Genomic DNA, 17,872 nt, shown 5'->3' with positions numbered 1-17,872 from the left:
AATCTACTGTGGGGGCTGCTGTGCTGCAAGTAGCCAATGCAATCATTGACCAGCTGCTATCAAGGATAGTGACTTTGGGAAATGTGCAGACCATTGTGTATGGCTTTAATGCGCTGGGCTTCCCTAACTGTGGCAAGGCAATAGATGGAACGCATATCCCTATCTTGGCCCCGGAACACCGGGGCGGTCAGTACATAAACTGCAAGGGGTACTTTTCCATGGTGCTGCAAGCACTAGTGGATCACAAGGAACGTTTCACTGACATCAACGTGGGATGGCTGGGAAAGGTGCATGATGCTCGCATCTTCAGGAACTCTGGTCTGTTTGAACAGCTGCAGGAAGGAACTTACTTCCCAGACCAGAAAATTACTGTTGGGGATGTTGAAATGCCTATAGTTATCCTCAGGGACCCAGCCTTCCCCTTAATGCCATGGCTCATGAAGCCATACACAGGCACCCTGGACAGTAGTAAGGAGCAGTTCAACTATAGGCTGAGCAAGTGCAGAATCGTGGTAGAATGTGCGTTTGGATGTTTGAAAGCACGCTGGCGCAGTTTACTGACTCGGTTAGATCTCAGCACAACTAATATTCCAATTGTAATTGCTGCTTCTTGTGTGCTCCACAATATCTGTGAGAGTAAGGGGGAGACATTTATGGTGGGGTAGGAGGTTGAGGCAACTTGCCTGGTGGCCAGTTTCACACAGCCAGACAACAGGGAGATTAGAAGAGCGCAGCAGGGCTCGCTGCACATCAGAGAAGCTTTGAAAGCCAGTTTCATGACTGGCCAGGGTATGGTGTGACAGTTGTGTGTGTTTCTCTCAAAGTTACCCGCCCCCTCTATATATGAAAGGAAATAAAGTCACAATTGTTTAAAAACCATTCTTTATTATTTGTTGCACAAAACATTGAGAGAAATCAGAAGCTAGACGGGGGAGGGGGAGTATTGGGTTGGGGGGTAGAGGAGGAGGAAGAGGAGGGAAGGACAAGTCCAGAAACCAAATCAAAATTTAGGATATGCCAGCTTTCTGCTTCATGTGCAATCCTCTGGGGTTGACTGTGTGGGTCCCCGTAGCCTCCCCCCACCCATGTTCTTGGGCATCTGGGTGAGGAGACTATGGAACTAGGGAGGAGGGAGGGTGGTTATACAGGGGCTGCAGCAGCAGTCTATGGTCTTGCTGCCTTTCCCACATTAGATCCACCACACAGTGGAGCATGTCAGTTTGCTCCCCCATGAGCTTGACCATAGCATCCTGCCTGCTCTCATCATGTACGTCCATCCTCTTTTCGTATTCATGTAACACTTTACGTGACTCTGCAATTATTTGCCTCCACGCAATCAACTGGGCCCTATCAGTGCGGGAGGACTACATGAGCTCGGCAAACATGTTGTCCCAAGTTCATTTTTTCCACCTTCTAATCTGGACCAGCCTCTGGGACGGAGTAGATAGGGGCCATGTTGAAACATTTGCACCGGCTGCAGGAGGAGAAAAAGGGAGGGTAGTATTTTAAAAGATAAATTTTAGAGAACAAAGGAGACACTCTTTCTCAGTGAAACAGGCGATTCATAGTACACAGCACATGTTCTTTGTCTCATTTTGCCTCTTATACTGAAGTGCCTGCCATTTTGGTGTGAGTAAGCCAACACATGCGGCCAGGCAACAGAATTCAGCTTGCAGGCAGCCATGGTAAGCCCTAGGGGCATGCAGCGTTCTGCTTCTTTCGCATTCATTTCAATGCTTTCAAACTGCCGGGCCCCCTTTCCCATAGCATGCAATGCCTGGTGGGTTTGCCATATAAAAGGAGGACCTGCGGGCTCTCTGGGATGATCACTTCACACAACATCCTCCCCCTCACATACACACACACCGCATGGCTCCAATGAGACTCTGAGAGGGTATGAGCCCTTTAAACTAAACGCAAACAGCCCAGGGTGGCTCCGATGAGGCTCTGAGCAGGGATGAGCCCTTTAAACTAAACGCGAACAGCCCAGCACGGCTGGGTTTCTCCCCACCCCCCACCGTGTGGCTCCGATCAAGCTCTCACTCACCAGAAGTGCCTTCTCCAGGGTCATGGTCTGGGAGCATGCCTTGGGAGTGGGGGGAGACTATTGGCTCCCGTGTTAAGAATAGTTCCTGGCTACAGGGGGAAACAGATTCCCCACTTGCCGCCTGTGCACTGTCCTCCTCTTCTTCATCCTCCAAAAACTCATCCTCCTCGCTCCATGCTACTCCCCCTTTGCAGGTGTCCACAGACTGTGGTGGGGTAGTGGTGGCGTCACCCCCCAAAATCGCATGCAGCTCACGGTAGAAGCAGCATGTATGGGGCTATGACCCAAAGCGCCCGTTCGCCTCCCTGGCTTTTTGGTACTCTTGCCTGAGCTCCTGGATTTTTGTACAACACTGCTCTGTGTCCTTGGTGTAGCCTCTTTCTGTCATGGCCCTGGAGACTTTAGCGTACGTATTTGCATTTCTTTTTTTGGAATATAGTTCTGCCATAACAGATTCGTCTCCCCAACATGCGATGAGATCCAGTACCTCCCATTCAGACCATGCTGGGGAGCTCGTCTGCAAATCTGGGACTGCGTGGTCTCTTGAGATGGTTGACTCTGCATGGTCGCCTGTGATGGTGGACTGTGCTGATGGTCACCTGTGCTGATGATGACCAAACAGGAAATTCAAAAGTTCCTGGGGCTTTTACTGCCTACCTGGCTAGTGCATCGCAGTTCAGAGTGTTGTCCAGAGTGGACACAAGGGAGCATTCTGGGATAGCTCCCGGAGGCCAATATCATCAAATTGTGTCCACAGTTCCTGTAACCCGGAACTGCGATCTTGATTTTAGCACTACTCCACTTGCCAAGGTGGAGTACAGAAATCCGATTAAAGAGCCTTTTAAATAAAAAAAACTGGTTTGGTTGTGTGGACAGAATCAGTTTTATTTTGAAGTAACTCGGCTAATTCCGAAATAACCGTGTACTGTAGACCAGTATCGACAGCATTGTCCTCTTCTGAGGATGCGATTCAGTTTCACAGACTATTTGACAGGACGGCATCAACTTTAAAATGACCACTGATGGCCTTTGGAGAGGCCACACACTGAAATAGTGGGATCTACTGCAAAGAGTAAGGCCTCATTGCTTATATTAGAAGGTACCTGGCAACCCAGCAAAATCCCTTTGGTCCAATTCTTCATTTTGCCAACCAGTTTTTTTAAAAGTCTGACAAATCCTGCATGATGATTTCACATACATCCTCAGCCTAATTGTCTCATGACAGCAGCCACACTTCAAAGTTCTAGGTCAGATCTTTTGCCTTCTACCCATTATGATAAAAAGGGGGAAAGTTGGACTCTTTACGGAGGAAATTGTTTCCTTCAACTTCATTAAATATGCGTATAGCAAACTATTAGGTGGTTATCAGTTTCAGCTATGGGAAAAGTTACATATATTCACTAAACAACTCTCAGATGATCAGAGGAAGGTAACATCATCTCTCATTAAAGAGGACCAGAATGTATCCAAACATGCCTTAAGGGCATCATTTGGAGTCTCCTATACTGCCTCAAAGTCTATGTGGCATCACTGATAGCTCTATGTGGACATGAATGGTTACAATCATCTTCACTCCCCATGGAAATAAAATCCAAGATAGAGGACTTACCATTTGAGGGAGAGGATATATTTAGTGCAAGAACTGATGAGCTACTGGAGAAGATGAGAGAGTCACTTCACACCAAGATCTCTGGGGCTACTGCCTCCTCATAGATGCAAAACATCTATGCCTGTGTTCAGGTATTACAGGCATTATGTTCTACCTCCTTCACATTTGCTTTACCATAACCAAAGAAGGCAGGCATATTATCAACAGCAGCGCCAACAGCATGCATCCTCTCATACACAAGAGAAGAAGAAATATTAAAAGGCCTAGACAAAAACAAAGAATTCTTTGGCCACATCCTCCCTACCAAATGGCAGACCACAGGTTTGATGTGATAGTCAAGAGCTTTGAACCAATCTGAAACATGCTTTCCACATTTTTGTAGACCGTCTGTTGGAATGCATGGGAAACAATCACCTTGGAAAGATGGGTTTTAGACACAGTAAAGGAAGGTTATTTCATCCAATTCATATCCCTTCAGCCATGCAACCTTCCCTCACCCCCTCCCCATTCCCTTTTCAGGGGCCTTTCCCACAATAGAGTGTTAAAAATGGAGGTACAAACTCTACTGCATGTAGGGGCTGCAGAAGAAGTACCACTCAGTTGCAGAAACAAAGGCTTCTATTCCCATTACTTTCTAATCCTGAATAAAAATGGAAGTCTCAGACCAATTTTAGGTCTCACAGTCCTAAACGGATACATCAGGAAGTTTCAATTCAAATGCTATCTCTGGCTTTGCTTAACCCCATCCCTATCTACTCTGGATTGGTTTGCTGCTCTGGATCTCAAAGATGCATATTTCTGTATCACCATATGACCATCACCCTGCAAATATCTATGTTTTGTCCTTGGTTCAGACCATTTCCAATACAGAGTTTTACCCTTTGGACTCTCCACCACACACAGAGTTTTTACCAAATGACTAGTTCCAGTAGCAGTGAATTTGAGAAGACAAGGGATCTTCGTCTTCCCCCCTAGACGATTCGCTCCTCGAGGCCCCATCCAAAAATGAATTAAACATAGCTGTCCAGACCACTTGTTCTCTGTTCGAAGCTTGGGGTCTCCTCATAAACAAAGAGAAGTCTTTTCTGATTCCATCACAATAGATTCTTTTCACTCAGGCAATCCTCATCTCCATAAAGGGGAGGGCTTTCCTTTGGGAAGAGAGGTTTCTGAAACTAAAGAATGCCATAAAGAGGCTGCTTTTACAACCTTCTTAGAGGGTAAGGTATTTTCTTTTGTTATTGGGGCTCATGTCATCCACAATGTATGTAAACCCATATGCCATACTCAGAATGAGGCCACTGCAACACTGGCTACTAAAGAACATCAAACCCAGTTTGGACAGTATATTCACTGTTCCAAGAAAGATTCATCTCTCTTTAATGTGGTGGCTGGAATGTGCTCAAAAGAATATAGATTAACCCACCTCCCTTTGCAAATAGTTACCCCAGATGCTTCGAAGATAGGCTGTGGAGCATATCTCGGCAACCTTTTTATTCAAGGTCTTTGGAATGATAAGGAGTCTTCGCTACACATAAATGTATTAGAACTGAGGGCCATTCATTTGGCTCTCAAAGAGTTTCTTGCAAAGATTCAGGATGCGGTAATCCAGGTGGCAACAGACAACATGTCTGCAGTATTTTAGATGAACAAACAAAGCAGGACTTGTTTGTCTCAGCTGTGCCACAAAGTGACAAAATTTTGGGATTGGTGTATCCTATACAACATTTACCCAATTGTTTTACATTTTGAAGGGCAAAACAACGAGGTTGCCAATCATCTGAACAGAGATTCCTTGCAAATGCCTGAGTGGACTCTAAAGGACACAGTGACCCAGAACATTTTTGACAGTTGGGGACTTCTGGACATAGGTCTATTTGCCATTAGATTCAATACAGAATGTCACCATTTTTGCTCAAGAGTGAGCTCTGACAATCAGTCATTGACAGATGCATTCCTTCTGGACTGAGGAACGGGTCTGATGTATGCATTTCCCCCATTCCCTCTTATCCTCAAAGTTCTAAAGAAAAGAAAATAAGATTTGGCCAAGGTGATTATGGTTGCTCCAGCATGGTCAAGACATGCAATGGACTTACTGTCTCAACAGCAGGGAAAGGATCTGTCACCCAGATCATCAATCATTACACCTAACAGTTTGGACCATAGGTCTTTAACAGATTTGAGAAGTTCATGCTCCATGTAAGTACAGTGAATTCTTAGTAATGGTCAGAAACCATCTACCAGATAGAGTTACAATTTCAAATGGAAGAAATTTGTTATCAGAGTCACTAATGGGGTGTTGACCCAGTCTCTGTATTTATACAACTGGTTTTTGGAATGTTTGCTGCACTTGAGAACAATGGGCTTGTTTCTCTCCTCTATTAAAGTCCATTTAGTAGCAAGAGCAGCTTTTCATATACACACTGAGGATTGATCCATTTCCTCACACAAACTGATAAAAAGCTTCTTAAAAGGTTTACTTAATCTATATCCTCCAGTTAGGGATCTAGTCCCTCCATGGCATTTGAACGTAGTTTTAACTCAATGTATGTCTTCTCCATTCTAACAAATGTCAAGGTGTTTAAAGACAGCCTTCATAACAGCTATCATTCTGCAAGAAGAATTAGTGAGTTACACGCACTGATGGTGGAGTCCCTTGTATTACTTTTCGTAAAGTTAAGGTGGTGCTTAGACTTCATCCTAAATTCTTCCTGAAATTGGTTTTGGAACTCCATATAAATGAAAATGTAAATTTACCTTTTTTTTTTTTTTCCCTGAACCTCATCTGAGTAAAGGAGACTCGAGATTACATTCGTTTACATGCAAAGAGGGCACTCTTGTACTACCTGGACAGAGCCAAGAGCTTTAGGTCTTCTCCTAAGTTATTTCATATCCCAGCACTTCAAGGGAAGGGAAAATTACATGCATAACTACAAAATGGGAAATAATTTGCTAGGTGGTAGTACTGCTGGAAAGGAACTAGGGGTTATAACAGATCACAGATTGAATATGAGTCAACAGTGTGATTCAGTTTAGAAAAAGACTAATATCGTTCTGTGGTGTATTAACAGGAGAGTTGTATGTAAGACAGTTGTCTTAAGGTAATTGTCCCGCTGTACTCAGCACTGATGAGGCCTCAGCTGAGCACCAATTCTGTGTCCAATTCTGTGCACCACACTTTAGGATAGATGTGCACAAATTGAAGAGAGCCTGGAGGAGAGCAACTAAAAACCTGACCTATGAGGATAGGTTAAAAAAACTGGACATGTTCAGGATTGAGAAAAGAAGACTAAGGGGGGACCTGATAACAGCCTTCAAATATGTTAACAGCTGTTATAAAGAGAACTGTAATAAATTGTTTTCCATGTCCACAGAAAGTAGAACAAGAAGTAATGGGCTTAACCAGCATCAAGAGAGATTTAAGTTAGATACTAGGGAAACTGTAAAAACTACAAGTGTAGTTAAGCTCTACAATAAGCTTCCAAGGGAGGTTGTGGAACCCCAATCATTGGAAGTTTTAAAGAAGAAGTTGGACAAACACCTGTTAGTAGGGTGACCAGATAGCAAGTGTGAAAAATCAGGACGTGGGGTGGGGTCTTACTCCTGTATAAGACAAAGCCCTGAATACCAGCACTGTCCCTATAAAATTGGGACATCTGGTCACCCTTCCTCTTAGGGATGGTCAAGGTGTACTTGGTCCTGCCTCAGCACAAGGGACTGGATTTATGACTACTTGAAGTCATTTCCAGCCCTACATTTCTATAATTCTGTGAAGTCAGTGGTAAGTGTATGAACAATTTCTCATGGAATGAAACTAAAGTTACAACAGAGGGAGGCCAGAGAGAAAGAAATTGCAATAGTCAAGACAACAGAGGACTAAGAAATGGACAAGGATTTTAATGTGCACTTTCAGTATGTAGGTATTTGCACAGTTCTTGCGTTGTTAATATAACCTGCCAGAAACAATTAATTTAAGGACTACTGCACAAAACTGAAAATGAGCTCTGGTAAAATTGCTTTAATGCCCCATACAATGGAAATTTCATTATATGAACAAGATGTGGAAATGTTTGCCTTCTAGCGCCCAATTAAAAATGAAAATTAAAAAAAATAAGAACAGAGAACAAAACTAATATTTCAGCAATTAAAAGTTCTTCCTTTGAAACAGCTGACCTCTCATCATCTGAGTATTCTACTATTAATACTGCAATAATTGAGTTATGATGAGCTTTCCTTAACTGTGTTACCCTGCTCTTGGCTGATGAATAAAGGTCATGGTATGCTTATGCTCAGTTGTTACTATAAATGTCATACCAACTTGTTGCAAACAATGGTGCTGGAGATGGGACATTAGCTGCTTCTTCTTGCTCCCTCGTTCTTGTATTATCTTTTTGTCTTGAATTTATTTAGTTGCATTGTAGGAACTTTGTTCTCCACTATTTGAATGTATTGGACTGGCATCAACTGACAATGACAAGTTTAGCCTCTTTATTTCGCCTGAAGATTATCCATGAACATATTGTGATTTCCTCAGTTGTTTTTGGCAGAGGTCTTGAGAACAACTCTTCTCACGAGTCTGTGCTCATGGATCAGAGGGAAAAGCAACACTCCACCTGGAGGACACCATCTTCAGGCACAAGACCAGGCTACTCCAGCGGTAGGGTTGCAGGACAAGTTCCGAAAAAACTCTGAGATGCTGGTTTTCTCTCTGGCTCTATGTAGATACCACCAGAATACCCTTTACCAGCTCAAGACAACAGTCTCAGATGCCTCAACTGCTTTTGAAAAACTCCATCAGAAACCTTTTTTACCTAGCGAAGAATGAGAAGTGAACTTTCTTTCTAGTCTCCATTTTGAGAAAATAACTTAGAAATGGTGTTGATTCCCATGGGCTTATAGGAGTTTCCCCAGGGACTCAGAGCTCTTCTCCCATAATAATTCCACTGGGCTCCCAAAAGGCCTTTCAAAATCTCCCACAAGCCACTACTTCAGAGTGCTATGCAGAACATTGCTAATAATTATTACCTCATCAATACATCCATAGTTCTACACATAATAAAACCACTTGCCATATAAATTTAAAAAATGGGCTAAATATAGAACTTTAAAAACAAAGAGAAACCTGCCACCTATGTGGCAAAAATGACTCATAAATAAAAGGAAACATTTAGTTCACCAATATACATGATCCACTCCTAATTCGCCACTACCATTATGAAAGCATGTGCATGCAGCATTTGTAATATTGCTGCTTCTTCTGACCCTAGTGTCCTATTCTGACACCAGCATTGCCTCGCTGCTGAGTGGTAGCAGATGTCTGGGGCCTTGCAGGTCAACTTCCCAGTGAAGAAGAAACCAGAGTCATGGAGCCTGTGTGTGATTAGTGTAACTTGCTTTATTGATACATCCACATCAGTCTTGGAACAGAGGTGGTCTGTCATAGCTGTATAATTCTGGAATGAGGAAGGAGACTTTTCTTTACCTCTGAGGTGAACTGTCCCTCAAATCACAGCACCAGGCCTCCAGGATGAGAGCTCTGATCACCGTCAGGCCTGTGACTGCTGAATGGAATCTGGCTACCCCCAGATCATTACTAGTCAGCTAGGCACCCATTTGGGTAGGTGCTACTGGTTGGGTGCTGTTGTTGGGGAAGCTTGCATGGCAATACACAGCGTTTTGCAGAGGCTTTTGATTGAGGAATTTATGCAGTTGATTTTCCTGGTCTTTGCAGGACCTATTGATGGAATCCATTTGCCTATTCTGTGCCCCATTTCCCTCAGCTCCCTTCCCAGTAAAACAAGTACAGTAAAGAAAGGAGTACTAATCAATGGTTATTATTATGATTATTTTTTGTACAGCAATAATTCCTAGAGGCCCCAACCAAGATAAGGGTCTTGTGCTAGGTGATGTACATACATACAGAAAGAGATAGCCATGCCCTGAAAGGCATACAATGTAAAATAATTACATCAATGGTGGTGCAACTCTAAGTGGCTCACTGTGGCAGATTCCTGGATGTGAACACTGGAAGGGCAGGCAAAGTGCGTGGTCTGGGCACTCACTTCCCACCAAAAATAAACTGATATTAATAGTGTCTCCATCTCGACAGCAATTCTGAGTGACTCTGCATATTCATTTTTGCCACGAAAGCATTCCCTGACAACACAAGCCCAAAGAAATAGTGATTCTACTATACTGTACTATACTATACTATACTGGAAGGTAGTGGTGGAGTGTGCTTTTGGGGGACTGAAAGCAAGGTGGATGTGTCTGACCTGCAGTAAGAATTCAGTGAATAATATTACAATATTGACCTATTTCATTTTGCATAATATATGCAAAAGCAAAGCTGAGGTGTTCAATGCACAGCAGTGAGGAAGTAGCGGGACTTATAGCAACTGCTGCACAGATATATAGTACCTGAGTCTGTTACTTATATTAATACAGGCCATAGTTGGCATATTACCCAAATTATTGTTATGGCAGGCGCCACCAGATAGCATTATTACACAAAAAAATCTGAGTTTAAAATCTTAGTGTTTGAACTAATGCTTAGTCTTCAGAGAATAAGCTGTGGTTTTTGTTAGCTTTCTTATGCAAGGTTCTCGGTAGAAGACGGTGTACAAACACCAGAAGAGATTGTTCTCTGCTTTGATCTCTAATTGGAGTCAATTCTTGAGGCACAGCTGCTGCCTGAGAAGTAACCACTGGTGTTGCACTAAGATTCCTGAGAGAATGGATTGCTTATGTGCTGTTTGGGACCGTGTGTGATGCTTCTGGGGGTACCAGGGCTGTGAGTCACCTTGTTACCACTTGCCTCCAGTGCGAGGGTGTCTTGCCTCTACTAGTTGGGTATTAGCTCCCTAACACAACCAGCCTGTCAAGCACTCTTCTCTGGGCTACACCAGCCCTGTCTTTGCCTTGCAGGCTAACAATAGATGCACTTCAGCCCCTAAGTCCCTTCAAAGTATCCCCCTGTGGAATCCAGCCCCTGATCACTGATCACCCAGAACCTGTGTTCCCAACAGATGCCCAGTTTTACCTTAGACCACTGCTCCTATCACACACATCGCTTGAGTTCAGTTATAAAACTAAAAGAAATTTAAGAAAGAATAGAGATTCAAATAAAAGCCAGTGTGAGAAATGTGAACAAATGGTTACATATTAAGCAACAGCAAAACGTACAGTGTAAAGCCTAAACTTCACTAAGAAGTTATCATTCTATCTAAAGAAATTAATCTCACCCAAAGTTCTCTTCAGTTTTAAGCCAAGCCTGGTTAAGATCCCCTTTTCCTAGACCTAAGGAACATAATTTGTAGTATATATACATATTTTCCATTCATACATCTCACAATGGTCATAATGACCAGTGTGACGCAGGTTTTCTTTAGACACCTTATATAATATTATTTTGGTGAACCCACGGGATCTCTGTACTCCTATTTACCCCACTGCCCACTCCAGTTGGCATCCAGAAGTTCTTGGGCCACACAATGTCACAGGGTAAGTGGCCCCTTTATGAGGGAGCAGGGTATAGTGCCACTTTGACTAGTCAACTGCCTCCTAACTGGGTTGTAAGAGAGGGCACCTGGGCCATATAAATGGGAGAACCCGGCAACAAAGTGGAAGAGTCGGCAGATGAGAGCTGTCAGTGATTGAGGGGGAAGTGGTGGTCGTGGTTGTCATTGTCTTTTGGGGAAAGCTGAAGAGAGCAGAAAGCTCTGCAGGCCTTTCATGGGAATAGAAAGGAATTTTCAGGAAGCCATCAGAGGGGCCAGCCTGATGACCTTCCTGAGCCAGAAAGCCAGTGCTGAGGGCTAGAAGACCAGTGGAGGGGTTAGTCTGCTAACCTTCCTGAGCCAGAGACCTGTGGCCAGGGAAGGCTGAGAGCAGCAGAGGAAGATACCTACTAGCTATCTGAGCTGGAAAGCTGAAGCTGGAGGGCCAGAGAGGGCTGAAGCTGGGTTGAGAGATGTGTTGGAGCTGTACCCAGAGGACCTGAGTATGGTGAGAGACATGCTAGAGCTATACTTGATGTGTTGATGGACTGTTGGGACTTGAACATATTGTTTGGACTATGCTGAGGAATTCTGGATTGTAGTTGTGGGATTTTTGTCATGGTTTATGTTTGTAGGGCTTTCTTTTGTAATAAATTAAACCTACAAGGGTTATAAACACTTGTAAAGCCTTAGTGAACTACATCTGGGAACCACTGAAGGGGAAACTGAGGCAGGTGTACTTGTCATTCTGTGGCCTGCTGCAGGGAGATATTCTGGGCAGGATTGGCCTATGACAGACCACCTCTGTTCCAAGACTGATGTGGATGTATCAATAAAGCAAGTTACACTAATCACACACAGGCTCCTTGACTCTGGTTTCTCCTTCACTGGGAAGTTGACCTGCAAGGCCCCGGACATCTGCTACCACACAGCAGAGAGGCAATGCTGGTGTCAGAATAGGACACTAGGGTCAGAAGAAGCAGCAACATTACAAATGCTGCGTGCACATGCTTTCATAACAGTAGGAGTGGATTATGTATATTGGTGAACTAAATGTTTCCTTTTATTTATGAGTCATTTTTGCCACATAGGTGGCAGGTTTCTCTTTGTTTTTAAAGTTCTATATTTAGCCCATTTTTTAAATTTATATGGCAAGTGGTATTATGAAGTGTAGAACTGTGGATGTATTGATGAGGTAATAATTATTAGCAATGTTCTGCTGCTAGGAAGTGTCTTTATGCGGTGGTTGTATTTCATGTTTATTTTTCTCCCGATTTACTAATTTAGTTATAAGAGCTGGTCAGAAAAAATTGGAGAAGTTTTCATGAAACTCTTTGAAAAACTTGTCCTTTTTTATTTTATTTATTTATTTATTTATTTACTTTGCTGCAAAATTTCAAATGAAAACATTTGTCCACCAAGTCTATTAGGTACAGTGAGGGAGTTAACTGTTTGTTGTATTGATACTAATGAACCCTATGATCAATGTGTTCATTACACAGAATTTCTTCTTCCTCTGCCTCCAAAATCAGCTTTCTTAAACAAGCACAATCAGTTGCCCATTGCAGCTTGTTCTTTTACCCCTACCCATATACCAGAATGTGCTATTTGACCTAGCTCAGTTGGGTCTGGATTTACACATCTCAGAAAGTCGACAAGAGCTCGCATGCTGGTTACTAGAGCAAAATGAAGTGAACTGTGGCAGAAGTTGATTGCTATGAAAATGAACTCTATGGTATGTGCAAATATGATTCATGACAACCAGCCAGATGGGCGCCTTAAGCAGTGACCTCCCAGAGCACCTTGGGATAGCAGTGGGAGAACTACTTGCAAGGCTGATAGCAATAGTTCAGCATTTCCATCTACAGTGGCAAGGTACTAGTGGAGACTGGCATGGTGGAGAAACACAGTGTGGCTGTCGATAATCTCATCTTAACACTTGTGCTCAGTCAGGAGCATTTCTGTGTGCGGTTGCATGATGTGTTACAGACGTTCAAGGGGGCCAAGTGGTGCTTAGTATGCCATATTTCTCTAGTGCAGACAGGAGTAATGAATTGTCTCTTTAAGGAGGCACTTAACCTTTCAATAGTCGCATAGATGAAGTGCTAATGCTAATACAGCTAAAGCAGATAGTCCCTACCATTTAGAAGAATGATTTGTGAGTGCATTTTTTCAAGCAAAGTAAAATAAACCTGGCAGCTTCAGGCACATCCTCGTTCAGTGATTAATGTAAGTCAGACAATTTTCTTGTTACCTATAGAAAAAAACAGGTACAGTAGACCTGTGTGTAGGAAGCAGAGGTCAGATAGGTAGAAATCATATTCTGCTGTAGTCATGACGAATCATAGTAACTCCCACATTTAACTGATGTATGGTAGGAGTAAATGCCCCTGTAACTTCCACTACAATGAGCATGCATACAGTTAGAGTTGCCTAATAAGACCTAGCTCTTTTTTAGCACTTTTCATTAGCAGATATCAAAGCACTTTACAAAGGAGGTCAGTATCATAATAAGGCTTAACCTAAGACAGTTCAGGAACATTAAAAACAAAGGAACCTTGTAACGGAGGCTAAAGCAGATGCCTGTTCCTATGGCTATAGAAAGCTTTTATGAACAGTGACCACTTCCTTCCAATAATGTGTGTGTGTGTGTATACGTACACGTACAGTGGTCACCATACAAACCTTTACATTTATAGTTTTCAAGTAACCAAAGTTACCACAGTATTAGTGGCATCACATACTGAGGTAATGTTAATTACGAAAAAGCATGACGGTTTTACTGGCAACTGAAACTTGATGTGCATATGTGCCACTCTGGCTCCGGACTGTACCCTAAGAGTGAGTATCACCCTGAAAGCTGCTCGACATTCCATATATTAAGATGTATAAGAAATAAATAATGAAATCTGAGGTCAAACTCTGTGTCTACACCCGTTCATAATTAATTAATAAAGAAGACTTTGGAAGAATTCAATGAACGATTCTTAAATGCCACATTATCTGAGTAAAAACCATGTAACATGAATGAGATGTTTCTGGTGATCACAAGGTCCAGACATCACTTTTTTTCATCTCCTGACTGTGCAGTGCCTACTACCCCTGTTCCTCCATAGTCTATGTCTTAGACAGACACAGTTGCCACTCCTAAGTGTGAAGCGCATTGCCTGATCTAAGGCGGCTATCATTAATGCTTTTATTGACTGAGGGGCTAACAAGTATAATAAAATGCATGTTCAGCTCTCCAGCAAAGTACATAAGCCTTGCTGGAGCATTAGAAGTCATTGCCTCATTGAAGAGGGGTTTAAACTTTAGAAGACCCTGTCCCAACAAGAATGGCAGCAGACTGCCTTCAAAGAAGACAGGCAGGCAGAATGCCTAGGGGGCCACTGGAGGAGCCTATGCAAGAGTAACAGCTGCTGCACCCTTTAATAGAGTGCAGTGTGTACTCTCCCTAGAGTTGGCCCCAGGTGTGACTCCCTACTGCACACTTATTGTCAGGAAGAGCAAGAAGCAGCTCTCCAGCTGCTCACTGCATAGGAATGTAAAGGGGAAGGACTCCTCATTCCTCCCCTTACTATGTGGATATGTGACAGAAGCCAAAATATGTTAACTTTTAATGATTTCCTCATTTTATTTATTTCATTCTGTGTTTGCTGCATTCAAGAAGCCATAGCTTAGTCCTCCTGTAGCTAATTTAACACCTCTCACATTCCCATATAGTTCCTTTCTAAGATTCATAGATTCACATAAGAGACCTCTGAACTGACGAGCAGTGGCCCAGTTAGTGTTAGAGACCTTGTCAACATCTGGAAGCAATCCCTTTTTGCTGATTACTCAGAAACCTGATGGCCTTCATGAATTTAGCACCATAGTGCATGGCAGGAGTAAAGAGAGATTGAAGCGTCAGTCAGACAGGATTTTCAGTGTGGGTAACACTGGGTTAATTTCTGTGGAAATTTCTTCAACATAGAGAGAGACACACAGATGACTGTGTACCAATATGTCATTCCAGATGACTAAAATGAAGTGTTGGAAAAGTCTCCAGGGACTCATAAGATATTGTCCAGGAGACCGCTTTCCCTCTTTTCTTAAAGGTGACTTGCAATGGAAAAAACTTGTGTTTGTGGCCTTTAGTGCTACTTTATGATGCTGAAAGAAGGACTAAGAATTGTTTGGTTTGGTCCCTCCCTGCCTGGTTTAGATTTTTTTAACTTAGAAATATCAAGTGTGGGCTCTTATCTTCCCTGTTTTCCTGGAGGTCTCCTTAGAAGGCACAGAGCTGAAGAGGGCACCTCCCCAATCTTTAATCGAAGGTGGTGATGAGAAGTTGAATCTTTCACAAACAAATCTCTTTACTTACTACTGAGTTTGAGTTAAATAGGTGTGAACCAAAACAAAGGACTGGGTTACACATCATTTTTGCACTGATTAATTAAAATCAGTGAACCCCAAACCATTTTAGTTAAATCAGTCCAAAAACTGTGTTGACCAGCCCAAAGTGTTTTAAACAGTCTGATTAAAATTCTCATGCCCTTGCAATTTAATCATGTTTTACTTCCTTGATGCTCCTGGTAATATACTCCTACTAGTTTCACAGGAGTCTATAATATCTTTTAGGAAAAACAAGGCAGACAAGACCTGAATGGCTAATGTGAAAAAGCAAACTGGAAACTCCTCCGCATGGACACCACCACCATTTTACTTTTAAGATTTGAGAAGTTACTACTCTGTATGGAGGATATGAATTGGGAAAACCTCATGTTACTCAATCAGTCCAGGACCAGCAGCATGTGGGAGCACTGTGAAGATAGCACATTCAGTCCCCTGGAGAAGTCAGTGATCACTTTGCTCTGCAATGCAATCCAACTCACTGGAGACATTAATGGATTGTGGAGTGAGTTGCCAGAAAAAGGAATTCCACCCCCTTCGAGAAGTTGTGGGGTTGACAGAGACACAGGAAATGGCAGAGGCGTGCAGAGAGAGAGGAGATGGTCCTAGCATGAAAGTTGGGAGTTTGAAAATACCAAGGTTGATGTTCTCTTGAGGGCCTGGGTCCACAAACTCTGTAGTATAGGGAAAAAAAGCCCTGCTCCCCCTTATAACTTATTGTGGTTAGCGAAGAGAAATCAGGGCAGTGGATAATCTGTACTTTCCTCATAATGAAGAAACACCGGTGGGAGAGAATTCGCCAGGGAGACTGAGATGGAACCTCTCTGACTCTATCTTCAAAGCTGTGGAGGAGTATTGAAAAACCCACCCTAATAAAAACATTGGGGGTGGGAGTGTGCGGAGGGACTCCTTTAGTTGTGAAGTTTTCATTGCAAGTTTCCGTTTATTTTGAGAGACTTTGCTGCCAATCTGGGCAGATCCAGGTGCAAGCAATTTAAAGGGCCATCTGGGAGAAGCCAGCTCAGGGCCACCTGCTGCAATGATTTAGCAGACAAATATCTTTTAGAACTTTTAAAAGAATTAACTACCTCAGTGTTTCATGGACAGCTGGCAAACATGTCAGAAACCAATCCCCATCTAGGCCTTATAGGCATATGCTAACAATTCAAATGTTCCATTAAAGTTTTCTGTAGTTGAACTATATTTCTGATATTAGTGTTTGTTTAAGATATGCTTCCAAGATATTAATATCAATATACTATATACAAACAGTGTTACATTCAGTGTTTTTTGTTCACAAAAAAAGTTAAAATCAGAGAGGTAAAATTTCAAATAGGTACAACTGGGGAAGTTGTTCATTGGGACTCCAATCTGGAAAACAGCCTTTTCAGTGCTGTGAGTGCGTGAGGACAAGATAATCTAACCCAGGAGAGGAACAGGGGCTCCTGAGGGTGTGGGAAGGCAACCAGGCTGTTTAACATGACTGGGGGACTTTTCCCTTTAATGGATAACCTGTTGGACAAAAAGAGAAGATCTCTCCAAAAGGGGTGCAGGGTAAATTGAGGTTTGGAAGGGTTCTCTACAGAAATAAAAGCACTAGCCTGGGAAGTTAATGGACACTTGGACAAGCTACAGTAGGTGACTGTTTTAGTATTATTGCCACAAAGTTCTGCTCAGCTTCTCAAAAAAATAATTCTGTGCTTGTATATACCTCCCAATCCTCCCTTCCATCTAGAAAGCAATTAAAAAAATAGCCTTATGCCCTCTTATTACTCATTAGTATAGATGGCTGTAGTTTAATGGATTCCAAGGCCAGAAGGGACCGTTGTGATCATCTAGTCTGACTGCCTGTAAAACACAGACCATAGAACTCCCCCAAAATAATTCCTAGAGCAGATCTTTTAGGGAAAAAAAACAATCTTAATTTAAAAATAGTCTGTGCTGAAGAATCCACTGCAAGATTGCAAAGTTGTTTCAGTGGGAATTGGTTCAGCTAGTTCCCTAAGTACTCTAGGATGACTTTTCATCAGGCCCTGTCGACTTGAGTACTCTAAGGCTATGTCTACGTTATGCACCTTTTAGCATCACAGCTGTGCCGCTACAGCCGTGCCACTAAGAGGCACGCATTGTAGCCACTCTTTGCTGACAGGAGAGAGCTCTCCCGCCAACAAAAAAAATGCCACTCCCAACGAGTGGCGGTAGCTTTGTCGGCAGAAGAGCTCTCCCACTGACAAAGCGCTGTTCACCGGCGCTTTTCGTTGGTAAAACTTTTGTCGTTCTGGGGCGGGGTTTCACACCCCTGAACGACAAAAGTTCAGTGTAGAC

This window comes from Caretta caretta, chromosome 2 (genome assembly GCF_965140235.1).
Source record: "Caretta caretta isolate rCarCar2 chromosome 2, rCarCar1.hap1, whole genome shotgun sequence".
NCBI lineage: Eukaryota > Metazoa > Chordata > Testudines > Cheloniidae > Caretta > Caretta caretta.
Note: the sequence above shows the minus strand (reverse complement) of the source record.